General features: G+C 44.8%; 1 long non-coding RNA gene and 1 pseudogene across 1 annotated transcript in view; both read right to left on the reverse strand.

Annotated features, from left to right (window-relative positions):
• LOC124711737 overlaps window positions 1-26,942 on the reverse strand; it is a 1,117,457-nt gene that overhangs the window by 839,639 nt on the left and 250,876 nt on the right. The window lies entirely within an intron of this gene.
• On the reverse strand, window positions 5,295-5,412 carry LOC124712815 (annotated as a pseudogene).

The raw sequence follows: 26,942 nt of genomic DNA on the forward strand, positions 1-26,942 counted from the left end.
GATATCGGCTCGTAGGTTCAAAATGGCATTGAGCACTATGGGACTTAACTGCTGACATAATCAGTCCCCTAGAACTTAGAACTACTTAAACCCAACCAACCTAAGGACATCACACAACACCCAGTCATCACGAGGCAGAGAAAATCCCTGACCCCGCCGGGAATCGAACCCGGACATCCGGACGCGGGAAGCGAGAACGCTACCGCACGACCACGAGCTGCGGACATAACACGATAACGAATTGTATCGTCTCGTGGCCGCCGCAGTCACCAGATATCCACATTATTGAGCCTTTGTGGTCTACTTTCTAGAGAAGGACGCGTCATCGCTATCCGCCCACAGACGATACCCCAAGCTGCCACTATTTTGCAGGAAGAATGGTACAAAACTTCCATCAACACCAATACAGGACGTGTATTTATACATTCCGAGACGACTGAAAGCTGCTTTGAATGCCAACGGGACTCCTACAATGTATTAGACATCAGTAATGTGTCGCGTTCCTGTTGTTTCCATATTTTTGTCAATTACCTGTATGCCTAGGCCTTTGTTCGAGCGTCTCAGAATTCTAACCCTGGAGAGAAAACCACTTACACTTGACCAACACGTACCCGGATGTAGCACAGAAAAGTGTAGCACAGAAAAGCGTGCGTTACTCTGCCGGTTCAATGAGCAGCAAGCTTCCAGTACATACAAAACATGTGCGTGACGTCACAGACTTTTAAAGCGGTTCAAAATGGTTCAAATGGCTCTGAGGACTATGGGACTTAACATCTGAGGTCATCAGTCCCCTAGAACTTAGAACTACTTAAACCTAACTAACCTAAGGACATCACACACACCCATGCCCGAGGGAGGATTCGAACCTGTGACGGTAGCGGTCTCGCCGTTCCAGACTGAAGCGCCTAGAACCGCTCGGCCACCCCGGCCGGCTCGGCTCGTAGGTGCAGTATCCTGGAGACGGTAGACGGTTTGATGGCGTCTGCAACGGAATGGCCCCCACGATACCAGGGGCAATGAATTGACGAAGTTCGCGCCAACACTGCTATCCACTATGGGACAAAGACGTTATGTAGACATACTACAAGGACTCCCTACACGGCCGTGGTGCTCCGTTGGAGTTCCTGGTCGCCAAGTTTTATCTCCGCCTTAACCACGGATGCTTCTCACTGGCACAGCTGGCTGACTCAAGCCCATGTGACTGGCGCGCAGGATGGCATCGACCACAACGTTTTCAGCTGCCCACAGCGACATCACGTGACAACCTACTTACTACACTGCTCAGTCCCTCGCGGACAACAACTTCCCGCCCGCTACTTACAACTAACGCTGTCTCACTACTTAAAACTGCAGCACAACTCGGGGCAGTACGGAACAGCGGGGCACAACGGGGTGGCGCTGTCTTCAAGTCTGCGGCATGCTGCAACCTATTGCAGTGATATGTAACTATGACTCTGACTGGAAGGGAAAGTGCGACAGCCATTTTGACTTGGTTTGGAGCGCGAATTGTTTGTGAACTGGTGTTCTTCGCGTTTCCAGTTGCGTTTTTATAACGTTTGGCGACTTTCACCGAAAGATAGGCCGTTAACTGTTAATCGTACACCCTTAAATGGCATGTAATCTTTAAGTACACGCCATTCGCTTTAGTGGCTATATGGTATGTTTACATCTGTGAGTTATTAGAGACAATTAGTGTCGATAAAAGTTGTTAACCTGAAATGTGCACCTGTAGATGAATGGAGTAGGGTCCCTTCCTCTCCATTTTTTGGCATGTCAGATCGATAGAAATGGCAGTATCAGCCGTTTTATCTTCTGGACTGGGAGTTTTACATGCTTCTAAAGATTTTAACGTACCCAAATTGACGTTGGAAAGATCGTTAAGCTAAGAACAATCCCGTTTCTCCCCTTCATTTTTTGGCATGTCAGATCAATAGAAATGGCAGTATCAGCCGTTTTATCTTCTGGAATGGGAATTTTGCATGCTTCTAAGGGTTTTAACGTACCCAAATCGACGTTGGAAAGATACCTTCGTAAAGCTACGAACAATCCCAACTACAGAGTTGAGAAATCAAATGGAAAATTTAAAAATGTGTTCACAGCCCAACAAGAAGACGAACTGGTAGCAAACGCGAAGTCAATGGAGATCAGACTCTTTGGTCTAACGATGAAACACCTCACCGTCACGACATTAGCCTATCAACTGGCAGAAAGAAATGACTTTCCCCACAGATTTTACAAAAAATCTTGTCTATCCGGGCAGGACTGAGTTACAAAAATTATTAATTGTATACCCGTAGGCCACAAAATACAACACGTACATCTGTCGCACGACCGATGGGATTCAACAACGTAACAGTAAATTGGTATTAAGTATTAAAAATAAGTGTAGTTCTTCAATATGTCATTAAAATATTTTCTTAGTATTAATAATTATTTTTTGAGGTTCGTTGTTCCCTCGTCTAAACTGTTAGTGTCTTAGAGTCTTAGTTTTAAGATGGTATTCCTAATAATTTAGCGTTTATGCAACAGTTTCACAAAAAATTACCTAATCCCTTTCTGTTTCGCGAATAGGACAGAATGGGCAATACGCAAACATTTCTTCCAAAAAATAAATAAGTTAACCACAGTTTTAAATGATTCTCAAGTAAGGTACGTTGGGATACATTACGAGATAACTTTTTTATACCGTTAACAAGTGCTTCTTGTGTTTCTAATTTTACAAAAATTGTTAAACATATAACCTTTGGCAAAGGTCCCGAGTTCGAGTCTCGGTCGGGCACACAGTTTTAATCTGCCAGGAAGTTTCATATCAGCGCACACTCCGCTGCAGAGTGAAAATCTCATAATGGGGAGAGTCTTTATCTCGTTGCCCAATAGTTTCCAAGTTCACCTTCTAATTGACAGATGAGTCATTCTTGGAAAACATCCATATAAGCCGGCCGGAGTGGCCGAGCGGTTCTAGGCGCTACAGCCTGGAACCCCGCGACCGCTACGGTCACAGGTACGAATCCTGCCTCGGGCATGGATGTGTGCGATGTCTTTAGGTTAGTTAGGTTTAAGTAGTTGTAAGTTCTAAGGGACTGATGACCTCAGAAGTTAAGTCCTATAGTGGTCAGAACCATTTGAACCATCCATATAAGCCACCCCTCTTATGGTAGCTTCATCGAAGAGAGAGAAAAAAAAGGGACACAGTGCAGAAAACGTTTAATTTTGCGGAATCTCTTTCATATTCTAATAGTTCATGAGGATGTTGTGATCCTCAGATATCGAACATTACGCGTATTTATGTTCCGACTTAGATCAACAAAATAATTTTCCTGCTCCCCCTAACCACTTGCAAAGTTACAGCGTGCAACACAGTCATCTGGATTTACAGCATGTTCCAACTGTAGCAGCCGGTATGGATACATGTGTAAACGTTCCACACTGTCTTCTGTGCCACTTGAAGGTCAAGACTTGCTTCCCGGGAAGCCTTCTAACGAATGCAAAGGTAAGATGCTCTCAACATCCACTTCATACCCTTTCGGTCCCCCCCCCACATCCCCCCCCCACCTCCCCCCACCCCACACACACACACACATAAACACAGCCTCTCGGTTTGAAATACCGATACCATCAGCGTATGTTTTTGTTGCATAATGAATGACAAAATTTACAACAAACGAACGCTGAACGGAAATTACAGATTTACTCTTTGCAAACTGCAGAACACACAACACTTTACGCTGAAAAGGCACTATATTGCGTATGTTACGCTGCAAGGGGTAAACGAGTTACTCTTTACTTGTGGCCTTGAATGAACACTCTACGGCCCTTACAGCTGGTATTGTTGAAACTTATAACTGGGAGATTCTTTTATGGGTACACTGTATACGATCTAGTGGATGAAGCCGGATGCTCCGCGAAGCTGATTGGGGGTGAACGCTACCGCCTACACCAGTGTTGCGACACGGACTGGTGCTTGACCCTCGACGCAGATAAACGTATTGCACTGCGTATCAATAACCGAAGAAAAAAAATGGCTCTGAGCACTATGGGACTTAACATCTGAGCTCATCAGTCCCATAGAACTTAGAACTACTTAAACCTAAGGACATCACACACATCCATGCCCGAGGCAGGATTCGAACCTGCGACCGTAGCGGTCACGCGGTGCCAGACTGTAGCGCCTAGAACCGCTGGGCCACTCCGGCCGGCAATAAGCGAAGAGATCTACTACTGTTCGATTACGCTATTCCCGGTAAATCAGTGGAAAAGTACAACTGGAAAAAGTAAATACTTCTTTGTAAGCGTACGGAGCTATCTAAAGCGGACTGGCCACATAAAACAAACTGCAGGAAAAGCAGATGCCACGTTGAGGTCCAATGGAACAACCATAAGGAGGAAACGTAATTCATTCACGAAATAAGTGGCTTGCAAAACACTCGTTCCGTCTATTCTTGAGCACTGCTCATCGATGTGGAACGCTTACCAGGATTCATTCAGATGCTCAAGCAACTCCAGTGGAAGAGTGTGCAAGCAAAGCATTGTACAGCATGAAGATGTTTACTGTTGCACTATCGACACGATGGAATCTACGAAAGCTCCGGTAACATATTACTTTCCACGAAAGACGTGTCGCGAAATGACCACGACGATAAAAACAGAGAATTTAACGCCCATAGAGATGCTTATAGACACTCAACATTCCAGAATGGAACAGGAAAATGGGTGGTGGCGAGGGGGGGGGGGGGGGGGGAAGTGGGCTGTGTGGTAGAGTTAACAGAAGAGGTACCCTCTGCCACACGTTGTCCAAATGGCGGACATGCGAGCAAGATAGCCACACATTAGAGCCCGACATAAAAGGAGACAAAAGATAGGTTTCGGAGAGCCATACGAACTGCCAACGGTGCCCGGCACAGTCCCCGGCCACACGAAGTGCAGCCGCGTGTTAGTCAACACTGGTGCCCGGTATTACACACAATGTTTGCGGTTATACATTCCCGGGACACATCTGTTTACTCGACCTACAGTACTGCTGCGAAATGGGCGACAGTGAGCTGGTGGAAGTGAGTGCGCAGCTCTTGCTTTTAGACTAAAAACTAAACTCCTCCCGAACAAGCCATGAAGGCCCAACGCTACCGACCGGCCGCCGTGTCATCCTCAGCTCACAGCCGTCACTAGATGCCGATATGGAGGGGCAAGTGGTCAGCACACCGCTCTCTCGGCCGTATATCAGTTTCCGAGACCGGTGCCGCTACTTCTCAATCAAGAAGCTCCTCAGTTTGCCTCACAAGGGCTGAGTGCACCCCGCTTACCAACAGCGCTCGGCCGACCGGATGATCACCCATCCAAGTGGTAGCCCAGCCCGAGAGCGCTTAACTTCGGTGATCTGACGGGAACCGGTGTTACCACCGCGGCAAGGCCGTTGGCTCCTGCTTTTAGGCCTCCTCTTAAAACGCACTCCTCACCGATAAGCCTGTTGGTAATAGAAGTTTTCAGGGCTTTGGCAGAAGCACACAAGAAATTCACTATGGTAAGTTTGAAAAAAGCAGTCAAATGTTTGTTGATATTTCACTGCAATTAATCACCACAGTGTGAGAAAATGAATTTCGTAATTGAGATCTATCGGGTGATTCAGCTTCCCCTACCTACGGGTTTTATGCTATCCGCAACGCCTTCAAAAACCATACAAGAGATTTCTATATTCTTTCGCTCGCTATGCACAAACTATTACTCGGACAGAAAAAAATGAACAGAGCCTTTTTGTAGGAAATTTAAAACGCATTTGCAGGACACTTGACCTCTAGCGAAAACATATCCCAGTACAAAGGTCAACTACATTAAATTTCCTATTGTTCGTTTTTTCTGTAGGACTAATAGTTCACACGTAGCGAATGAGAGAGTATGAAAATCTCGTGCGTGGTTTTTCAAGGCGTTATGGGTTGCATAAAACCCATCTGCAGGTGCAGTTGAATTACCCTATATGAACGACCGAACTTAGGGGATGAGGAAAAAAGACCGTAATCGAAAAAAGGGAGTTGGCAAGTTGTTTCCTCGTGAATACGGAAACAGGCGTGACGAAGTTTGTAAAAATTTCAGACTTCTTAAAAGCTACATACAAGGCAAACTCCTGCAGAGTTTCCAATGCGGCAGTAGCAGCGAGAAGGTCGTTTTTCAAATTTTGGTCTCTGTATGTATTACTCTTTGAGTTCCATAGCTCTCATCGTAGATGTATAACACTTGCGAAACCCATGGTACCGCGCTGCCTCGGGCATGGATGTGTGTGATATTCTTAGGTTAGTTAGGTTGAAGTAGTTCTAAGTTCTAGGGGACTAATGATTTCAGCTGATAAGTCCCATAGTGCTCAGCCTATTTGAACCATTTTTTGAAATCCATGGTTCTTTCGTTTGTCCACTTGTACGTTCCTGGAGACAACAAACAAATCGGCGTACGTGCAAAAATGTTTGAACTGAAGCGGAAAACTGATATTTCACAGCTCAGATTACGTGACTTCAGAGAGCCTGGAGGGGTAGACGCAAATATGGAAATACCGAAAACACATCACCATGTCTAATACGGTGATGGAAGTCGTTGACATTCAAAAGAGCTTCCAGCCCTCTCGGAATGCTTAAGCATACGTCCTGTATGGTTTCCAAGTGAATGTTGTATCACACTTCTTGCAACATAATGGCAATCTCACGTAACAATCTCTGAAGTGGACAGCGAACACGCAGCCTTTTCTCCAAAGTAGGCCACAAAGGCTTAATAATATTGAGATTTGGTGACTATGGTGACAAGGGGGGATAGGACAGTTCATTTCCTGCTCACAAAACCAGTCCTGGAAGAGGTGAGCTGTGTGAACAGCTGCCCTGTCGCCTTGGAGCACAGCATCACCACTAGGGAGCAAACACTGTACCACGGGATGGTCCTGACCAGCCTAAATGGTCACATAATCCGTGGCAGTGACGCTGCCTTGCAGAGTAACCATGGTACCCATAGAATACCACCGTATTGCTGCCCAGATCTTCACCGAACCGCCGCCATGTTTGACTCTTGCGAAGTAAAGTCGGCCGTAAGTTGAAAAAGGATTCATCCGGCAAAGTGACTTTCTCTCATGGCTCTATAGTCCAAGTTTTTGACCTCGAGACCTCGTTTTCCAGTTACATGTTTTGCATCACTAAGGTGTGGTTCTGGAATTCCAGCTCGTCCTACTGTTCTCAACTTACGAAGCTCCCTTCTGTTATTTTGATGCTGACTAGGGTCCGCGAGTGCGACGTACAGTTTTGCAGTGACTTCTGAAGCCGTCGTCCAGAGATGGATCGTTCGCGAACTAACGGGTCCAAAGGAACGGTTCACCAAGATGAACGGAACGAGCGAGGAACGAATTCTCAGGAAGGGTCTCTCATAGTTCCTTTCGGTCGTGGCTTTCTACTTATATTTCCCGGGAACGGCAAACGGCAGGTCGGTCTCGTTCCCGACTGTCTCGCTCTCGGTCTCGCTCTCGGTCTCGCTAGGCCGGATTCGCCCACCTTCGCGTGGCCACTCGTCGCACTTCCACTGCCAGTTAAGTATCGAGTTGTTGTTGTTCGTTTCGTTCGCTTAGCACGCCCATTCTAGATCTGTTTCAAACCTTTTTTGAATGAACTTCTGGTTTTTTTCGTATTCTATTCAGCGTCCACGACCGGTAATTAAAATGTATTTTATAATTACGTAAAGTACATAAAAATGACGTCATATGTTTCATCTTTTCTGATAACAAAACGGCGTATCAGCGTACTTCACTATTTCGATAAACAGCAGAAGAAATACCTGTAAAAAGGCAAGATTTTTTGTTTTTACATACGCAAAGGACGTCGGCACGGCACACACGAGTGATCATTTTCCGTATTTTTTTTTGATCCAAGGCAAAAGAGCGTGTTCATTGTTGTGGAAGGCAGACCGATTTACAAGCGAATGAATGGCGCGCTTCGTCATCGAGTGTATGCTGTCACATTTTGTAAAGAGAATACGATAACTCCTACAATATGATTTCAGTGGTACAGGGTGGCGCGCGAAAACTCGGCCCCGAGTACCGGACTGCTCACTGTCGCTTACCAGTCGTCACCTGCTGTTTCGAAGTTGTTGATTGCATTAGCTTATTTGTTATGTCTTCACTGCCTAATTATTACATGTTTATCTATTCTGCTCGTAGCGGTCAACAAATCGTGCGTAATTGGCAAGCAGTCTGTACTCGGAGCCGGTTTTTCGTGCGCCACCTTGTATTATTTCACTGCGAGCAGCCACATAACGCTACAGTTAGCTAAACCAGATGTTTTGCAGAATCACGAAAATTACAAGTGTATCAGAATTCTGTTATAAAAAAAAAACCCGGTACTCCAGGGGAGAGGCAAGTACCCCCTCTTGGCGCCTTCCATCTTCAGTGTCCTATGCAACTAATTTTCAATTTTTCTTAAGAACCATATACCAAGCACAAAAAACCGTGAACGAGTAAAAACGAACGGTTCCCAAAAAAGAGCGATCACCAGTGAGCTAGTTCCCAAGAATGAACGAGTTTGCCCATCTCTACCGTCGTCCCCTAATTTTTCGTCACAATCCTCTCCAACGACCATCTGTCCCTATCACTCAACACACAGTTTCGTCCGCATTGTCACTTAGCGGAAGATGTTTTCCGGCTTTCTTCGCGCGGGGTATAAACCTTCGATACTGCACCTCTCGAAATATCAAGCACTTCGGCTACCTCGGTTACGGAAGCCCCCGCCACAGGAGCACCAACAATTTGTGGACGTTCGAATTCAATCAGTTCCTATCTGAAGCGCTCACAACTCCACAGAGCACTGTTCTCAAAACGACTGACACTTGCGACGCATATAGGGTGTCTTTCGTAGCCAAACGCAACCTGCAGGCTCGGATAGCATCTGCATTTATCTTCCAGCATGCACCTCTCTCTGTGATTTCATATTCTTGTCCAGCCCCTGCATGCGGGCTCTCTGCGTGACTTGGCACTCCGGCGCTGTCGGCCTGAGAAGAGGAAGCCCGGCTGAGAGCGAGAGGGAGGCATTTACACACAGGGACACAGCTACCTCGCCTGACCGTACGAAATACTCCCCATGCTCGGTGGATCACATCGGCAACACACCTCAGCCATATATCGGCATCCAGCTGCAGTAACTTTCTACATTCGCTGTATCGACGAGCCATAGCGCAAAACAGCGCGCTCTGCAATCACTTTGTCGACGGCGAAACTACTGCGGCCACACAACGCCGTGAAATACGGCTCGTGTGAACGCACTTTAACAACGAAAATATGGGCAAATCAGAAGCGAATCTGCAGGGACCGGCAGACGCTGCCGATAATAATTCTAACAGAGATGGCAGAGCGGCATGCTGCAAGCCTATATGTTCCTGTTTATTTGACTGAACCTGGCTGAGAAGCTGGTACCAGCTACCTCACTCTACCTTCCTCAGCACATTTTTAACATTTTCAAAGACTTGGCATGCAAACATATTCACGCTTTTTTTTAACATGCACCTCACTCCTAACCGTAAATAACTCACATCCGCTAGTCCATCGCTGTACGTTCGCATACGACACACAACTGCCCTGTCTCGCTCACTCAACCCATCTCATTGTAATTCTCTGTTTGTCTCCCTCTCGTCGTATCCTGTCTCTCAGCCACAGCCTCCTCCATTTTGTTCTACTACAGTAGAACCCCTCTAATCCGTCACCTTCGGGACCGGGACCATGGTCGGAACGAAAAAAAAGGTCGGATTATCCGAAAAATCTAATCTTTAATGGAAAAAATATAAAAAGTGTGGTGTCGCCTCCAGACACCACACTTGCTAGGTGGTAGCTTTAAATCGGCCGCGGTCCACTAGTACATGTCGGACCCGCGTGCCGCCACTGTGTGATCGCAGACCGAGCGCCACCACAAGGCAGGTCTCGAGATACGGAATAGCACTCGCCCCAGTTGTACGGACGACTTTGCTAGCGACTACACGGACGAAGCATCGCTCATTAGCCGAGCAGATAGTTAGAATAGCCTTCAGCTAAGTCAAAGTCTACGACCTAGCAAGGCGCCATTAGCCTTACATAACAATTGATAGTTTGATAGTTATCGTATGAAATGTCTCATCAAGAACGCTGTATACAAATGGTGGATTAAAGTTAAGTATTCCAGCAGCTACGTACTTTTCTTTATAGCATTTATGAAGTATCCTGTTTCAGACCATCAAGTCCGCCTGCTTGCTTAATGGCCGCCTCCCTTAAATAATGTGCGTAGTGTTGGCAATCTGTCAACACTACAAAAAGACATTAAGCACAAAAAATTAAACGATTTAAGAATTAAAAGACGTCTACAGTAATATAAAAAGATTTTTTTACACAGTATTAAACTATATATTAACTAAAAAACGTCTACACACACTGTAATATGTATTGGTTTTAAAAGGAAAAACGACAAACAAATTATAGTACTGTACTGTACTTAATAACGTATAAACGATATATACTGTAAACTAAAAAATGTTTATACCACTGTTTATATAAAAAAGGATTTTTATACAAAGAAATAAACTACTGTAAGTATAAACTAAGAAATGGTTATACTGTACGCATTGTTTTCACAGTAAAAACGAAAACAAATTACTTGGAAAAAAAGTCAGTGATACATTTTTGTTTAGCAGATGTTATTCTAGATGTAGCTGCAATGTCCCTCCATTTTTTAATCGACAAAACGTCCATTGGAGTTGAAGTTGGATTCTGTTCGATGTATTGAAGGGCGATGTCAAAAGCGTTTTTTGCGTCGTTGTGTGAAATCCGGGTGGGGTGGGGGGGGGAGGGTTCGTCTTCGCCGTCCGAGTCCTCATTCACAGTTTCCTGGCTAACAGCGACCACAATCTGGTCGTCATTGAGCTCTTCAAGAGTGTCACAGCCTTTGTCACATTCGTTGATCCACTCTTCAGTTTCACTGGCAGGGACGTTCGGCTCCAGAGTTGGTATATCTTCAACGATTTCCAGTCCGTCGTTGTTTTGCTAATCTTCGGTATGCTCATTTTCAGTCATAACTTGTGGCCAAAGCTTACGCCACGATTTCCCAAGTGTGTCAGGTTTCAGTTCATCCCATTTTGCAGCGATTGTATAGATAGCATCTTTGATATTCAGGGATTTCATTGCCTCAAATAAGTTATGAACTCCTTCAGATTTTTCCAAGACTGAGCTGATATACTTTCTGCGATATCGCCTTTTTAACCATTCGATAACGCCCTGATCCATTGGTTGGATGAGTGAGGTCACATTAGGAGGCAGAAAGAGAGCTTGTATGTCCCTTTTCACCAAATCTTGCTCAGATGGATGTGATGGTGCGCTATCCAAAAGCAGTAGAGCACGAACAAGCAGATTTTTTTGCTTCAAGTCTTTTTCGACCGATGGCACAAACTCTTCGAAAAACCAGGATTTAAAAAGGTTGCAGTCCATCCATGCAGATTTTTGATTGCGGCAATAAACTGGCAAGGAAGATAAGTTTATATTTTTGAATCCCCTTGGCTTCTTAGATTTGCCAATGGCGAACAAGGGGAGCCTGTGGGTGCCATCTGCGTTGCTACAAGGAACGACTGTTATTCTATCTTTTATAAGTTTCGATCCTACCACTGATTCATTTGAAGCTGCGAGCGTTTTTGTTGGCAACATTTTGAAGTTCAGCCCTGTCTCGTCGATGTCATACACTTGGCAGGGTACCAGTTCATTTTCTTCCACAATTTCTTGAAACTTAGCAGAAAACTGCTTAGCAGCTGCTGCATCGGCAGACAGTTTTTCACCGGAAATAGAAACAAATCGGACACCATGACGAGTTTTCCAACGATCAATCCAGCCTTCACTGGCAGCAAATTTACTTTCGGCTTCCAGTTTTTTGTGCAAAACTATCGCTTTTTCTTTGAGAATTGGCCCGGATATTGGAGTTCTTTTGCTTCTTTCTTCACAAAACCACATCCACAATGCGTTATCAAGCAGTTCAAGTTCACGCTTTTTTAATGTTTTGCGATTCTTCAGAGTGTTTTCACCATCAATCGTAACTGTATAGGATTCAATGTCTTTCCTATTCTTCCTCCAATCCTTAATTGTCGTAACACCCACATTCAGTTCCTTTGCAATTTTTTGGAGCGATTCTCCTTCGTCCAGTGTTTGTAACACTGCTAATTTTTCATTTAGTGAAAGAGTTACGTGTTTACGTTTGAACCCAGACATGTAGAAAAAAAAAACTGTACACACAATGAATCTACAGTAATACGCACTGTAGAGAACACGGAATAAAGCAAACAACGACGATTTTTAATCCCAACAAAGGATAAAACTGCACAATAACGTGCAGTATAACAATATGCACAGCGATAGACACCGCAACAATGGCCCGACAGGCGTTCAGTCAGTGACAAGTCGGCACAGGCTCGCGAGCCTCAGCATGGTCGGACTAACCGGCGTGACGGACCATCCAAGGTCGGATCGGAGGGGTTCTACTGTACTGCTATTTATTCTCGCTGTCACTGCCTCCCTCTTGCTCCCTCTTACTACTACTATCTCATTACTTTCTTCCTACTGCTGCTCTCTCTTCTCACAGTAACAATCTCTCTCTTTCTAGTTGTCATTGTCATATATTTTGTCTCTCATTATCGCTGGTTCTCACCCACGTTCTTTATTCCCCACGCCCCTTGGCACTCTCTTCTTCACTCTTTTCCTAGCACTGTTCTGCCACTGTCATCTATGTTCCACTGCCACGGCGTCCCTTCCCTACATTGCCATTGTCTCCTTCGCTCTTTCTATGCTACAACCACTTTCTACTAACTTCCAATATTTATTACTTTTCCATCACTTAGCCACTGCCAGTGTCTTCTTCTCACTCAGTTTAGAAAAGCGTGATATGTTCACGTACCAAAATTTGTGGGAAAATTTTAAAGGTGCTGAGCATGGTAGAACGAGGCAGCTGGTATCCCACCTTTCAGTCACAGCCGTTTAAATAAACAGGAACATATTCGCATTTTTTGTGTTGCGCTAGGAGCATTTTTCCGCTGGTTCCATTCTATTCCCTGTTGCAGCAGGGAATGTCACTCAGCTACATCTACATGGCTACACTGCAAGTCACACGTAAGTATCTACCACCTCCACAGTAATTCAGAATTTTGAATAATACAGTAATTCGCTACTATTCCAGTCTCGAACAGCGCGAGGAACAACAAACAGCTATATCCTTCCGCGCGAGCTCTGATTTTCCGTATTTTATTATGCTGACTTTTCTCCACAAGTAGATCGCCGTCAACAAAACATTTTCGAATTTGGAGTAGAAAGTTGGTGATTGAAATTTCTTGAGAAGATTCCGTCGCAATGAGAAACACCTTGTTTTAATGATGTCCACCCCAAATCCTGTATTAAGTCAGTGGTCAGTGACACTCCCTTCCCTGTTTCTCGATACTACAAAAGTGCTGCTCTTCTTTGAACTTTCCCGATGTACCCGCTAATCTTATCTGGTAAGTATCCCACACGGCCCAATGGTACTACAAAGAGGACTGTGAAGAGTAGTGAAGGGAACCCCTTTAGTAGATCTGTTCCATATTCTAAGTCTTCTGCCAGTAAAACAGACTGTTTCGTTCGCCTTCCCCACAACATTTTGCCGGCCGAAGTGGCCGTGCGGTTAAAGGCGCTGCAGTCTGGAACCGCAAGACCGCTACGGTCGCAGGTTCGAATCCTGCCTCGGGCATGGATGTGTGTGATGTCCTTAGGTTAGTTAGGTTTAATTAGTTCTAAGTTCTAGGGGACTAATGACCTCAGCAGTTGAGTCCCATAGTGCTCAGAGCCATTTGAACCATTTTTGAACCACAACATTTTCAGTGTGTTCTTTCCAATTTAATTTGTTCTTAACTGCAATTCGTAAGTGTTTAGTTGAATTTACTGCTTTTGCATTTCATTGATTTATCACGTAACCGAAATTTAATGGATTCCTTTTAGCACTCACGTGAATGACCTCACACTTTTCATTATTTAGGGTCAATTGACAATTTTTGCAACATACAGCTATCCTATCTAAATTATTTTGCAGTTGGTTTTGGTCTTCTTATGATTTTATTAGGCGACAAACGACAGCATCATCTGCAAATAACCTAAGATGGCTGCTCAGATTGTCTCCTAAATAGTTTATAAACATAAGGAACAGTAGAGAGCCCGTAACACTATCATGTGGAACGCCAGAAATCACTTCTCTTTTACTCGATGACTTTCTGTCAGTTACTACGAACTGTGACCTCTCTGACAGGAAATCATGAATCCAGTCGCATAACTGAGACATTATTCCACAAGCACGCTATTTGATTATAAGCCGTTATGGCGGTACGATGGCACAAGCCCCCTGGAAATCTAGACATACGGAATCAACTTGAAATTCTTCGTCGATACGACTCAACACTTCCTGTGAGTAAAGAGCTAGTTGTGTTTCACAAGAACAATGTTTTCTAAATCTGTGTTGAGTATGTGTCAATAGACTCCGTTTAACTTCACTAACACTCCCAGAATCAAAGGTGCAGTTATCCCGCGGTTTTCCTCGGTTAGGCGTTATTACATTATCGTACAACGCGTTTTCCGCGCTATCAGAAAATAGAACTTAAAGCGACTGCTAGCAGGGGGCTGTTCAACTGGTAGTGTGGCGATCTAGCAAAAATTTTCTTGAATACACCGAGAAGGTAATGTGTAATTTTTCTTACCTGTTAGTCGTTTATTTCCACTCTGGTTATCTGAATCTATGGATTTCGCTAATAAGTATAACAACGCTGATCATTCGCACACCCAGTTAACCACATAAACAAACAGCGATTGGCATTCACCCGTTCGGATTTATTCGGCTCAGCTCGTATAGCCCCATCCCCCTTTGTCTGCCGAAAAGTTTTTCATTTCTAGACGCGACGGAGATTCCCCCGGCAGAGACATCATGAACACTATTCACGCATCAACATCAACTTATGATTCGTTCAGAAATCAACTTAGAATGTGTTCAAAAATCAATAGGGATACGTTTCAAAATCATGTGAATAATCAACAGACTAAAGTGCGCTGGATGATAGGTGCTTTCTGAAACAAGGTGCTTTTTGAAACAAAGTTTTTTTTTCTTCAAGAGTACGAATTTGGCGTCCCCTGAAATTGCCGCCCGGGGCAGATACCCCAGTTTGCCTCCCCCCTCCCCCCCCCCCCCCCTCCCACCGAGATACTGGCCTGACACAGGGTTGTTGTAGCGAGACTGAATATTGTAGCTCCCAAATCCTCCAAAAATAAACGAAAAATATACCTATTCCGAAAAGCAGATAATAAAAATTCACTTGGCGCCTTCTTAAGAGACAGTCTCCACTCCTTCAAAATTAACAGTGTACCGCCAGTGTAGACCAGATGTGGCTTGAATTTAAAGAAATTGAGAGATTTCTACCAAGTAAATTAACAAACGAAGGAGCTAATCCCCCTTGGTGCACAAAATGGGTCAGAACAATGTTGGAGAAACAACGAAAAAAGCATGCCAAATTTGAACGAACGCAAAATCTCCAAGACAGGCGATCTTTTACAGAAGCTCGAATTTAGCGCGGACTTCAATACGAGATACTTATGATAGTTTTCACAACGAAACTTTGTCTCGAAACGTGGCAGAAAATCCAGAGAGATTCTGCTCATATTTAAAGTATGCTAGCGGCAAGAGACGATCAGTGCCTTCTCAGCGCGCCAACAAAAGAAATACTATTGATGATAGTACTGCTAGAGCAGAGTTACTAAACACAGCCTTCCGAAATTCCTTCGCCAAACAGTACGAAGTAAATATTCCAGAATTCGAATCAAGAAACAGCTGGCACCATGGCTAACTTAAAAGTAGATGTCCTCTGAGTAGTGAAGCGCCGCGCGGAGTGGCCGCGCGGTTTGAGGCGTCATGTCACGAACTGCGCGGCCCCTCCCGCCGGAGGTTCGAGTCTTTCCTCGGGCAAGACTTTGTGTGTTGTTCTTAGCATAGGTTAGTTTAGGTTAGTTTAAGTAGTGTGTAAGTCTGTGGACCGATGACCTAAGCAGTTTGGTCCCTTAGGAATTCATACACTTTTGAACATTTGAAGTAGTGAAGGAATTTAAAAGAATTAAAGCAAATCTTCCAGTCCAAACTGTATAATAGTTGGATTCCTTTCAGAGTATGCAATATCTCCATGCTTAGGAATCGCATACAACCGCTCACTCGACGAAAGATCCATATCCAAAGATTGGAAAATTGCACGGGTCACTTCAATATTCAAGAAAGGCCCATATCATTTACGTCGATTTTCTGCAGGATTATGGAACCTGTATTGTGTTAAAGAGAAATTCCACTGTCTTGTTTGTCTCTTGTTTTTACAGGTTTTATGTTTCTTATATTTAATTTTAATGTCACACAAAAGAGAAAGTTATTAGCCAGTAGGCAGCAAAGAGTGCAAATATTCTGAAGAGTTCTTATTCCCCCGGTCGCAAATATCCCCACCCAATATTAACTGTGTTGTTTTTTTTTTTTAAAAAAAAGGGCAGGATGCGAAACCTGCCGACTAGGAGCAGGAGAGGCACCACAGGACATTTTAACTTCCACTGTCCTGAAGATAGGTTTGATGGCTTCCTTTACAAAATATACATTGAGAATGAGATTTTCACTCTGCAGCGGAGTGTGCGCTGATATGAAACTTCCTGGAAGATTAAAACTGTGTGCCGGACCCGAGTTCGAGTCTTGGTCGGGCACACAGTTTTAATCTGCCAGGAAATTTCACAAAATATACATGTTTGAATTCCACAGAGCGAAATACAGTGATGGGCGATACAAGAATGCTGCTGTGTGAAGAGGCGTGGCATTGCACTTTTTTGACACGCTTAAGACCGTATCACATGTTTTACATTTCCTCGAACATTTTTGAAAAATCGACTTTTTAAAATTTTTGACGTCCTATCTCAAACTCTCGAGGAGCGGAGGGGGGGGGGGGGGGGCTACTATCAAGTTGTCGCCCCGGTTCGAAAATATCGTAGATCCGTTGCTGTCCTGTGTTCACTAATCCCTGTATCCGTTTTTATGCTCGTTATTAGCTCAGGATTATTTCTTGCTAAGAGCTCAAGTGTGTTTTCACAACCGCTTACAATTCGAGTTGGCTCAGCAAACTAACTGCTAGAATAATTTTCATAGAATGCGTTTATCACAATTTCGGACCATTTTTTATGCTTACTTTCAGATTTAAACACGTATTTTCGCCAACATGTCGAGGATAAATTGAAGTCACCACCAACTATAACTGTATTTATTGGGTACGTGATTGAAATCACTCAAGTTTTCTTTGAACGTTTCAGCAGTTGTACCATCTGAGTTGGGAGATCGGTAAAAGGATCCAGTTACTATTTTACTCCAGTTGCCAAGAATGTCCGCTATCCATACTAACTCACAGGAACTATCCACCTCAATTTCGCTACAAAATAAACTATTTCCAAAGGCAAGCAACACGCCACCGCCATCTGTGTTTGCACTATCCTTCGCAAATATTTCGGCTGAACTTATCTCCGTCTTTAGCCAGCTTACGATTTGAGCGTCAGTGCTTTCTATTAGCAATTGGTACCTTTCCAGCACAGCTACGATAATTTACAGCTCTTATATGGACGGTTCCTGTATTTACCTTCTTCCTGTGTTCGATCTGCACCCTTTGGAAATGAAGCCCTTTTTGTGTTTCCCTAACACCCTCTATCCTAAAAACCCGCCCAGACCCCGCCACGCAGCCCCTGCTACACGTGTAGCCGCCTCCTGCGTGTAGTGGACTCCTGACCTATTTAGCGGGGTCCGAAATCCAACCAACCTATGGAGCAAGTCGAGGAATCTGCACCCTACACAATCGCAGAACCGTCTGAGCCTCTGATTCAGACCCTCCACTCGGCTCTTTACCAGAGGTCCGTAATCGGCCCTGTCGACTATGCTGCCACCATTTGCAGCTCTGTATTCATCTCGCAAGCAAGACTGATAGACGCTCGAAACCAGAGAGAATCTCTTCCGATCCAAAGCGACACCTGTCATTGGTACCGACGTGAGCCACCACCTGCAGGTGGTTGCACCCTGTGCTCCTCACGCCATCCGGAAGAACCCGTTCCACGTCTGGAGCGATTCCACCCGGTATGCACACGGAGTGCACACTGGCTTTCTTCCTCTCCTTGGCAGCCATGTCCGTAAGGGACCCCGTAACGCGCCTGACATGGGAGCTCTCAGCTACCAATAATCCCACCCTCAGTGATTGCCTGGACGTTTCGTCAGCACGAGTGGCTGGCATTTTCAAAGTTTCACCCTCCACTGCTGGTGCTGGACTGGACTCGAGCTCACGGCTGCAGATTACATGTATCTGGCACGCCAACATCCAAGGGTTTTCTAGTGGTCATTTCCGCCACGCTTGTCCCCTTGCAACTCAGGTTCCCTACCACCAATGCTGCTTGAAGCTTTGACGATGCCACACATTCGCGCTGTCGAAACGTTACAAAAATCATTAAACAAATCTCGGCCAAATAACCCGAGACAGAAGCCAACCGGCCGGCCTAAGTGGCCGAGCGGTTCTAGGCGCTACAGTCTGGAACCGCGCGACCACTACGGTCGCAGGTTCGAATCCTGCCTCGGGCATGGATGTGTTTGATGTCCTTAGGTTAATTAGGTTTAAGTAGTTCTAAGTTCTAGGGGACTGATGACCAAAGAAGTTAAGTCCCATAGTTCTCAGAGCCATTTGAACAGAAGCCAACACGTAATCTGTCAATAAGTGGCCACGAAAACCTTAACAGTTTTGGAAAAAGTTAGATAGTTTACTTCTGTGAAACTGAAATAAAGGAAGATTAATTTTACAACTCAGACCGGATTTTACGTGCAAAACAATTTTTCATGTCCTTCAGCGCTAGAAGGTGGGGTTCCTGGATGATAACGGGAGACACTGTAAAGCATATTTCTCAGTGCTGCATCACTTTATGGATTACGTTTTGGCCTCATGTCGGATTTTACGTGCGAATGTTACTTGAACACGTAGGGTAAGTCTGATTCTATGCAACTTGGACACGGATAAAGACATCAATAAAGTACCAAGGTTGTTCGAGACCTGGTGCTTAGGAATATATCTTACAATTTTTAACCATTAGCTGCGCATTCCGTCTCCGTCTCCACGGCTAGGTTTTGGTCCGCTGATGACGGCGAAGATACAGTAAAAAATAGTTTTTGTGGAGTTTTCCGATGAACCAGCCATGAATTAATGGTGCCTCAAGAAACCCATCAAGTCCACCGTAGATCACATCATACGGACAAAGAGCGACCCAATCTGCTCCGCTTGGCGAAGCAGGAGGAAGTGCGTAATGCTCATACTTTGACCCTGTAGTGTAGGAGAGTGACACAAAGGCGATCCTTCCGTTCGGTATACAAATGGTTTTTGGCCGAAGGGCTATCGAAAACACTTGATCCTATCTTTTTTTTCACCAAAATAAACCGAGGTACGAGCATCGGAAAATCCTGTTTTAAGCGTGGCGTTTTGGATGCATGCATACCGATTCTCCACGCTTAACGGACCATGTCGGCAACACCTCGTCGCTATCTCAGCAACTACCAACAGTACCTTACTACATTCGCAACATCGCAGAGCCGAACTGCACGATGGCCGCGTACTGCAGCCACATTGCAGTAGTGTCGATGGGAACACTAATCTAGCCACACGTCGCCGGGAAATAGGAGAAGTGTGAATGCCAACAGGGTGAAGGAGAAATCAGGAGAGAAGTTGCGACATGTCGGACAGTTCTGCCACTGGCTGCAGGGACTGACAGGCGCCGGCGTGCTATATCCGTTAAGTTACACGGAAATAGTGGGCAGCTGGTGCGGTGCAGCGGTTTTTGCCCGCAGAGCGCGGCATACGCAGACACTCGCATTTAAAACGGTCAAGCGCCGGCGCCTCGGCGCGCCGCGCTCTGCTCACAACCGACCGTGACGTAAGCGGCCAGACACGCGCCGGTCGAGAGGTTCCGGCAGTGCAAACGATCTGCATCATCTGCTCTCCACAGACGAGCGCGCTGAGACAATTACGGTGCTGCGTGCCGCTCACTTATACAAGCAGGCGGCAGTCACTGTTCAAAAGTCAACAAGCACGGTAGATAAATAACACTACTGTCCATTAAAATTGCTACACCACGAAGATGACGTGCTACAGACGCGAAATTTAACCGACAGGAAGAAGATGCTGTGATATGCAAATGATTAGCTTTTCAGAGCATTCACACAAGGTTGGCGCCGGTGGCGACACCTACAACGTGCTGACATGAAGAAAGTTTCCAACCGATTTCTCATACACAAACAGCAGTTGACCGGCGTTGCCTGGTGAAACGTTGCGGTGACGCCTCGTGTAAGGAAGAGAAATACGTACCAGCATGTTTCCGACTTTGATAAAGGTCGGATTGTAGCCTATCGCGATTGCGGTTTATCGTATCGCGACATTGCTGCTCGTGTTGGTCGAGATCCAATCACTGTTAGCAGAATATGGAATCGGTGGGTTCACGAGGGTAATACGGAACGCCGTTACGGATCCCAACGGCCTCGTATCACTAGCAGTCGAGATGACAGGCATTTTATCTGCATGGCTGGAACGGATCGTGCAGCCACGTCTCGATCCAAGAGTCAACAGATGGGGACGTTTGCAAGACGACAACCATCTGCACGAACAGTTCGACGACGTTCGCAGCAGCATGGACTATCAGCTCGGAGACCATGGCTGCGGTTACCCTTGACGCTGCATCACAGACAGGAGCGCCTGCGATGGTGTACTCAACGACGAACCTGGGTTCACGAATGGCAAAATGTCATTTTTTGGGATGAATCCAGGTTCTGTTTACAGCATCATGATGGTCACATCCGTGTTTGGCGACATCGCGCTGAACGGACATTGAAAGCGTGTATTCGTCATCGTCATACTGGCGTATCACCCGGCGTGATGGTATGGGTGCCATTGGTTACACGTCTCGGTCACCTCATTGACGGCACTTTCAACAGTGGACGTTACATTTCAGATATGTTACGACCCGTGGCTCTACCCTTCATTCGATTCCTGCGAAACCCTACATTTCAGCAGGATAATACACGACCGCATGTTGCAAGGCCTGTACCGGCCTTTCTGGATACAGGAAATGTTCCGACTGCTGCCCTGGCCAGCACGTTCTCCAGATCTCTCACTAATTGGAAACGTCTGGTCAATGGTGGCAGAGCAACTAGCTCGTCACAATACGCCAGTCACTACTCGTGATGAACTGTGGTACCGTGTTGAAGGTGCATGGACAGCTGTACCTGTACACGCCATCCAAGCTCTGTTTGACTCCATGGCCAGGCGTATGAAGGCCGTTATTACGGCCAGAGGCTGTTGTTCTGGGTACTGATTTCTCAGGATCTATGCACCCAAATTGCGTGAAAATGTAATCACATGTCAGTTCTAGTATAATATATTTGTCCAATGAATACCCGTTTATCATCTGCATTTCTTCTTGGTGTAGCAATTTTAATGGCCAGCAGTGTAGTAGTTGTCAACACTGCTCTTAGTATCGCGAACGAAAAACCAGAATAGTGAAAAAAGGAACTTGCCCACTGACGAAAATAAGAAACAAAAGGCTGTAATACGAACGCTCTTGTTCTTTTTACACATAAAAGAACTGACGTATACGTTGAGCAACAGTCTGCGACTGTCTACCGATAACGCTGCAGTATACGGGAAACTATCATCATTCAGTGACGGTAGCAAGACGCTGGATGACTTAGTAATCCTATTTGGTGTGATGAACAGAAACTTGTTGTAAGTATGTAAAAACGGTAGTTAACACCGGGGCCGGGGGCTAGAAAAATTATGCGGCCCCTGCTTGCTTCATGTAAGCATAATATATTTCTGTGAAGGTATAATAGGGAAGGTAACGGAAGAAACGTACTTTTATGACTTCAACCGCGACATGGTAATATACCTAATGGAATTTTCCAATTATTAAAAAAAAAAGAAAACCGCCAACGGCCTCGCCGCAGTGGTACACGGGTTCCCGTCAGATCACATTAAGTTCAGCAGTGTCGGGCTTGGCTCGCACTTGGATGGGTCACCGTCCTGGTTTGCCGAATGCTGTTGGCAAGCTGGGTGCACTCAGTACCTGAGTACCTACCTGACAGAAGTAGTGACGCCAAACCAAAACTGACAACAGCCAGGAGGGCAGTGTGCCGACCACATGGCCCTCCGCCTCCGCCTCTAGTGATTGCTGAAGGCTGAGGAACTTACCACAAATTTCCAAATTTGGGGCAATATGCCATGTAAGTGTTTATAAAAAAGTTTGGAGTTCAAATTGCGACAGTTATCAAATTTTGAAGCAGAGTACTCAAATTTTTCGAGACTGTGATATATTCTCGTAACAAGTGGCTACAAAAGTTCCTTTTTTTTCCTTGCTATCGCAGCATTAATTCCAAAAGTGCTGGCTGAGTAAGAGAGAGTCAACTGGAAGCTGATGAGGTTAGGCTACCATCAGGTAAGTACATCTCAAAATTCTGTGAGATAGTTTAAATGTTGAGAAAACATCTATTAATGTGTTCAAATCGTGACAAGCACTTATAACATTTCTACTATTGTTCTAAATTAGAGCGGCAGCAGTTGGATGGTGAAAGACAACAGCAGCATCAAACTGAAGAGGTTATGCTACCATCATGTAACTATATCTCCGAATTGTGTGTGGCAGTTTGCACGTTCAGAAAATAGCTCTTGCTGTATTCAAATCGTAACAAGAGTCTATAAAATTTGTGACCCTACTGTTGCAGCATTAGAGTGGCACCTAACTGACATTGAGCGACAGTTGGAGGCTGAAATGGAGCAATAACCTAAGTTCATTTGTAATATATTGCTATTCGACATTGTTTATTGTATATAGTTGTGTGAGTCGTATATTCTTTACTGTTATAGACTGCTATGGAGCATGAGGAGGATGAGAATCTAGCAGGAGTATGTGTTTCGATAGTGATGAACAGGAGTCACCACTTCCATCTGGTGAAAACCACCGTGACTGCATCGCCTCCCGAAGATCCCTAAGGAGAAAGTCCCACTACGTCCTGTATTGAACACCACAAATTTTCCGACGTGTGGTGTAGCCAAGCACCTAGCACAGCCGTTAAAACCACTCGTGGGTCACTGCCCTCACCTTGTCAAGAGCTCCACCGAATTTGTTAAGGTATTCCAAGGGTTACGCCTGGACGAGAAGGATCTACTAGTCAGCTTTGATATCACGTCTCTTTTCACCCAGGTGCCGCTGGATGATTCCTTAGCTCTACTCGGAAGATCACGTCAATGAGGACACACCCAGACTCTTTCGTCACGTACTTCAAAAGTGGTGGGAATTTCTATGAACAAACAGATGGTCCCCCACATGAACCATGGACCTTGCCGTTTGTGGGGAGGCTTGCGTGCCTCAGCGATACAGATAGGCGTACCGTAGGTGCAAACCACAACGGAGGGGTATCTGTTGAGAGGCCAGACAAACGTATGGTTCCTGAAGAGGGGCAGCAGCCTTTTCAGTAGTTGCAGGGGCAACAGTCTGGATGATTGACTGATCTGGCCTTGTAACACTATCCAAAACGGCCTTGCTGTTGTGGTACTGCGATCGGCTGAAAGCAAGGAGAAACTACAGCCGTAATTTTTTTCGAGGTCATGCAGCTTTACCGTATGATTAAATGATGATAGCGTCCTCTTGGGTAAAATATTCCGGAGGTAAAATAGTCTCCCATTCGTATCTCCGGTCGGGGACTACCCAAGAGGACGTCGTTATCAGGAGAAAGAAAACTGGCGTTCTACGGATCGGAGCGTGGAATGCCAGATCACTTAATCGGGCAGGTAGGTTAGAAAATTTAAAAAGGGAAATGGATAGGTTAAAGTTAGATATAGTGGGAATTAGTGAAGTTCAGTGGCAGGGGGAACAAGACTTTTGGTCAGGTGAATACAGGATTATAAATACAAAATTAAATAGGGTAATGCAGGAGTAGGGTTAATAATGAATAAAAAATAGGAGTGCGGGTAAGCTACTACCAACAGCATAGTGAACGCATTATTGTGATCAAGATAGACGCGAAGCCCACGCCTACTATAATAGTACAAGTGTATATGCCAACTAGCTCTGCAGATGATGAAGAAATTGATGAAATGTATGGTGAGATAAAAGAAATTATTCAGGTAGTGAAGGGAGATGAAAATTTAATAGTTATGGGTGACTGGAATTCGGTAGTAGGAAAAGGGAGAGAAGGAAACGTAGTGGGTTAATATGGATTGGGGGAGAGAAATGAAAGAGGAAGCCGTCTGGTAGAATTTTGCACAGAACATAACTTAATCATAGCTAACACTTGGTTCAAGAATCATGGAAGAAGGTTGTATACATGGAAGAGTCCTGGAGATACTAGAAGGTTTCAGATAGATTATATAATGGTAAGACACAGATTTAGGAACCAGGTTTTAAATTTTAAGACATTTCCAGGGGCAGATGTGGACTCTGACCACAATCTATTGGTTATGAACTGTAGATTGAAACTGAAGAAACTGCAGAAAGGTGGGAATTTAAGGAGATGGGACCTGGATAAACTGAAAGAACCAGATGTTGTACAGAGTTTCAGGGAGACCATAAGGGAACAATTGACAGGAATGGGGGAAAGAAATACAGTAGAAGAAGAATGGGTAGCTTTGAGGAATGAAATGTAACTCACATGAAGTATTATAATATGCAACATGAGAAATTATACTGTTACACGAAATACCCTTCCCCACACACAGTAAATTTGCTTGTGAAGAGTAAAACGATTATTATTCGTTACTGTACACTCTGATGTCCATTTCTTTCAAAAATTTTGACAAGCAAAGGTTAGTGGCTCCAAACGGGATATTGCTGTTGAGCTGCTAACAATTCTCACAAGTTTATAATTCCAGAACGTGGTACTGCTTTCAATTACCTAACACAAAATCCACGTCCACGATGCGCGATTTTTCATTTTCGGAGCCGATTCCCTCAGCGCTAAAGGATGCGACCGTTGCTACGCGCCGCAGAGGCATTAAAACTTTATAAAATCTGCAACACGGCAATAGCGACGGCAATTCAGCCCCACCGTGCAGGCCAGGAATCGACCAGCAAACTGCTACCTTCTGAATGGGCGACTCGACGCACCGGCTCGATTCATGCTGGACTCGACTTGGTTGATAACTGCGCTTAACACGTAATGGCACTGTGGCACATACTAGATGTAAAATGGTGAGAAACGCTGTCATTTTTTTCTTTAAAGACATTAATATTCCGCTAAGTGAGGTCACCTATTTCACCACAAACAAGCTGCAAAGCGATGACTGTTTAGAGGTCTGCCTTATTCTGGAGCCCACAAGTTTTTATGACATTAACGTCCGGTAATAAAGCGGAAGACACGTTCATAGGATTTGTCGACCTGGAAAAAGCGTTCGACAATATAAAATGGTGCAAGCTGTTCGAGAATCTGAAAAAAGTAGGGGTAAGCTATAGGGAGAGACGGGTCATATACAATATGTACAACAACCAAGAGAGAATAATAAGAGTGGACGATCAAGAACGAAGTGCTCGTATTAAGAAGGGTGTAAGACAAGGCTGTAGCCTTTCGCCCCTACTCTTCAATCTGTACATCGAGGAAGCAATGATGGAAATAAAAGAAAGTTTCAGGAGTGGAATTAAAATACAAGGTGAAAGGATATCAATCATACGGTTCGCTGATGACATTGCTATCCTGAGTGAAAGTGAAGAAGAATTAAATGATCTGCTGAACGGAATGAACAGTCTAATGTGTACACCGTATAGTTTGAGAGTAAATCGGAGAAAGACGAAGGTAATGAGAAGTAGTAGAAATGAGAACAGAGAGAAACTTAACATCAGGATTGATGGTCACGAAGTCAATGAAGTTAAGGAATTCTGCTACCTAGGCAGTAAAATAACCAATGACGGACGGAGCAAGGAGGACATCAAAAGCAGACTCGCTATGGCAAAAAAGGCATTTCTGGCCAAGATAAGTCTACTAATATCAAATACCGGCCTTAATTTGAGGAAGACATATCTGAGGATGTACGTCTGGAGTACAGCATTGTATGGTACTGAAACATGGACTGTGGGAAAACCGGAACAGAAGAGAATCGAAGCATTTGAGATGTGGTGCTACAGAAGGATGTTGAAAATTAGGTGGACTGATAAGGTAAGGAATGAGGAGGTTCTACGCAGAATCGGAGAGGAAAGGAATATGTGGAAAACACTGATAAGGAGAAGGGACAGGATGATAGGACATCTGCTAAGACATGAGGGAATGACTTCCATGGTACTAGAGGGAGCTGTAGAGGGCAAAAACTGTGGAGGAAGACAGAGATTGGAATACTTCAAGCAAATAATTGAGGACGTAGGTTGCAAGTGCTACTCTGAGATGAAGAGGTTAGCACAGGAAAGGAATTCGTGGCGGGCCGCATCAAACCAGTCAGTAGACTGATGGGGAAAAAAAAGCGCAATAATACTCTGTTGTTGTTATTGTTGTTGTGGTCTTCAGTCCAAAGACTGGTTTGCTGCAGCCCTCCATTGACTGTTATCGTCAGTTTAAAAAAGGATATTTGGACGTGTTGTGACAACTGAAAATTACTACGAGAACGCGAGTCAACACCCAGATTTAGCACAGACCGAGCTCCAGGTTCGCTTCCATGGCAACAATTAAGTTGGCGAAGCCAAAGAATGTCAGTGCGAAATAAAGGGTGGCGCACGAAATGTGTTACCATTTTGTTTTTGAATATAAACTTTATTGTCAATACAATCTGAAAGGAACATATACTACAATGAAGAGCCGTCCATGGAGATTTGTTTTAACTTAGCACATGCTCAATATGTCCACCATTTCGTTTCCTAACTT

Source organism: Schistocerca piceifrons, chromosome 8, assembly GCF_021461385.2.
Source record: "Schistocerca piceifrons isolate TAMUIC-IGC-003096 chromosome 8, iqSchPice1.1, whole genome shotgun sequence".
Classification (NCBI taxonomy): Eukaryota; Metazoa; Arthropoda; class Insecta; order Orthoptera; family Acrididae; genus Schistocerca; species Schistocerca piceifrons.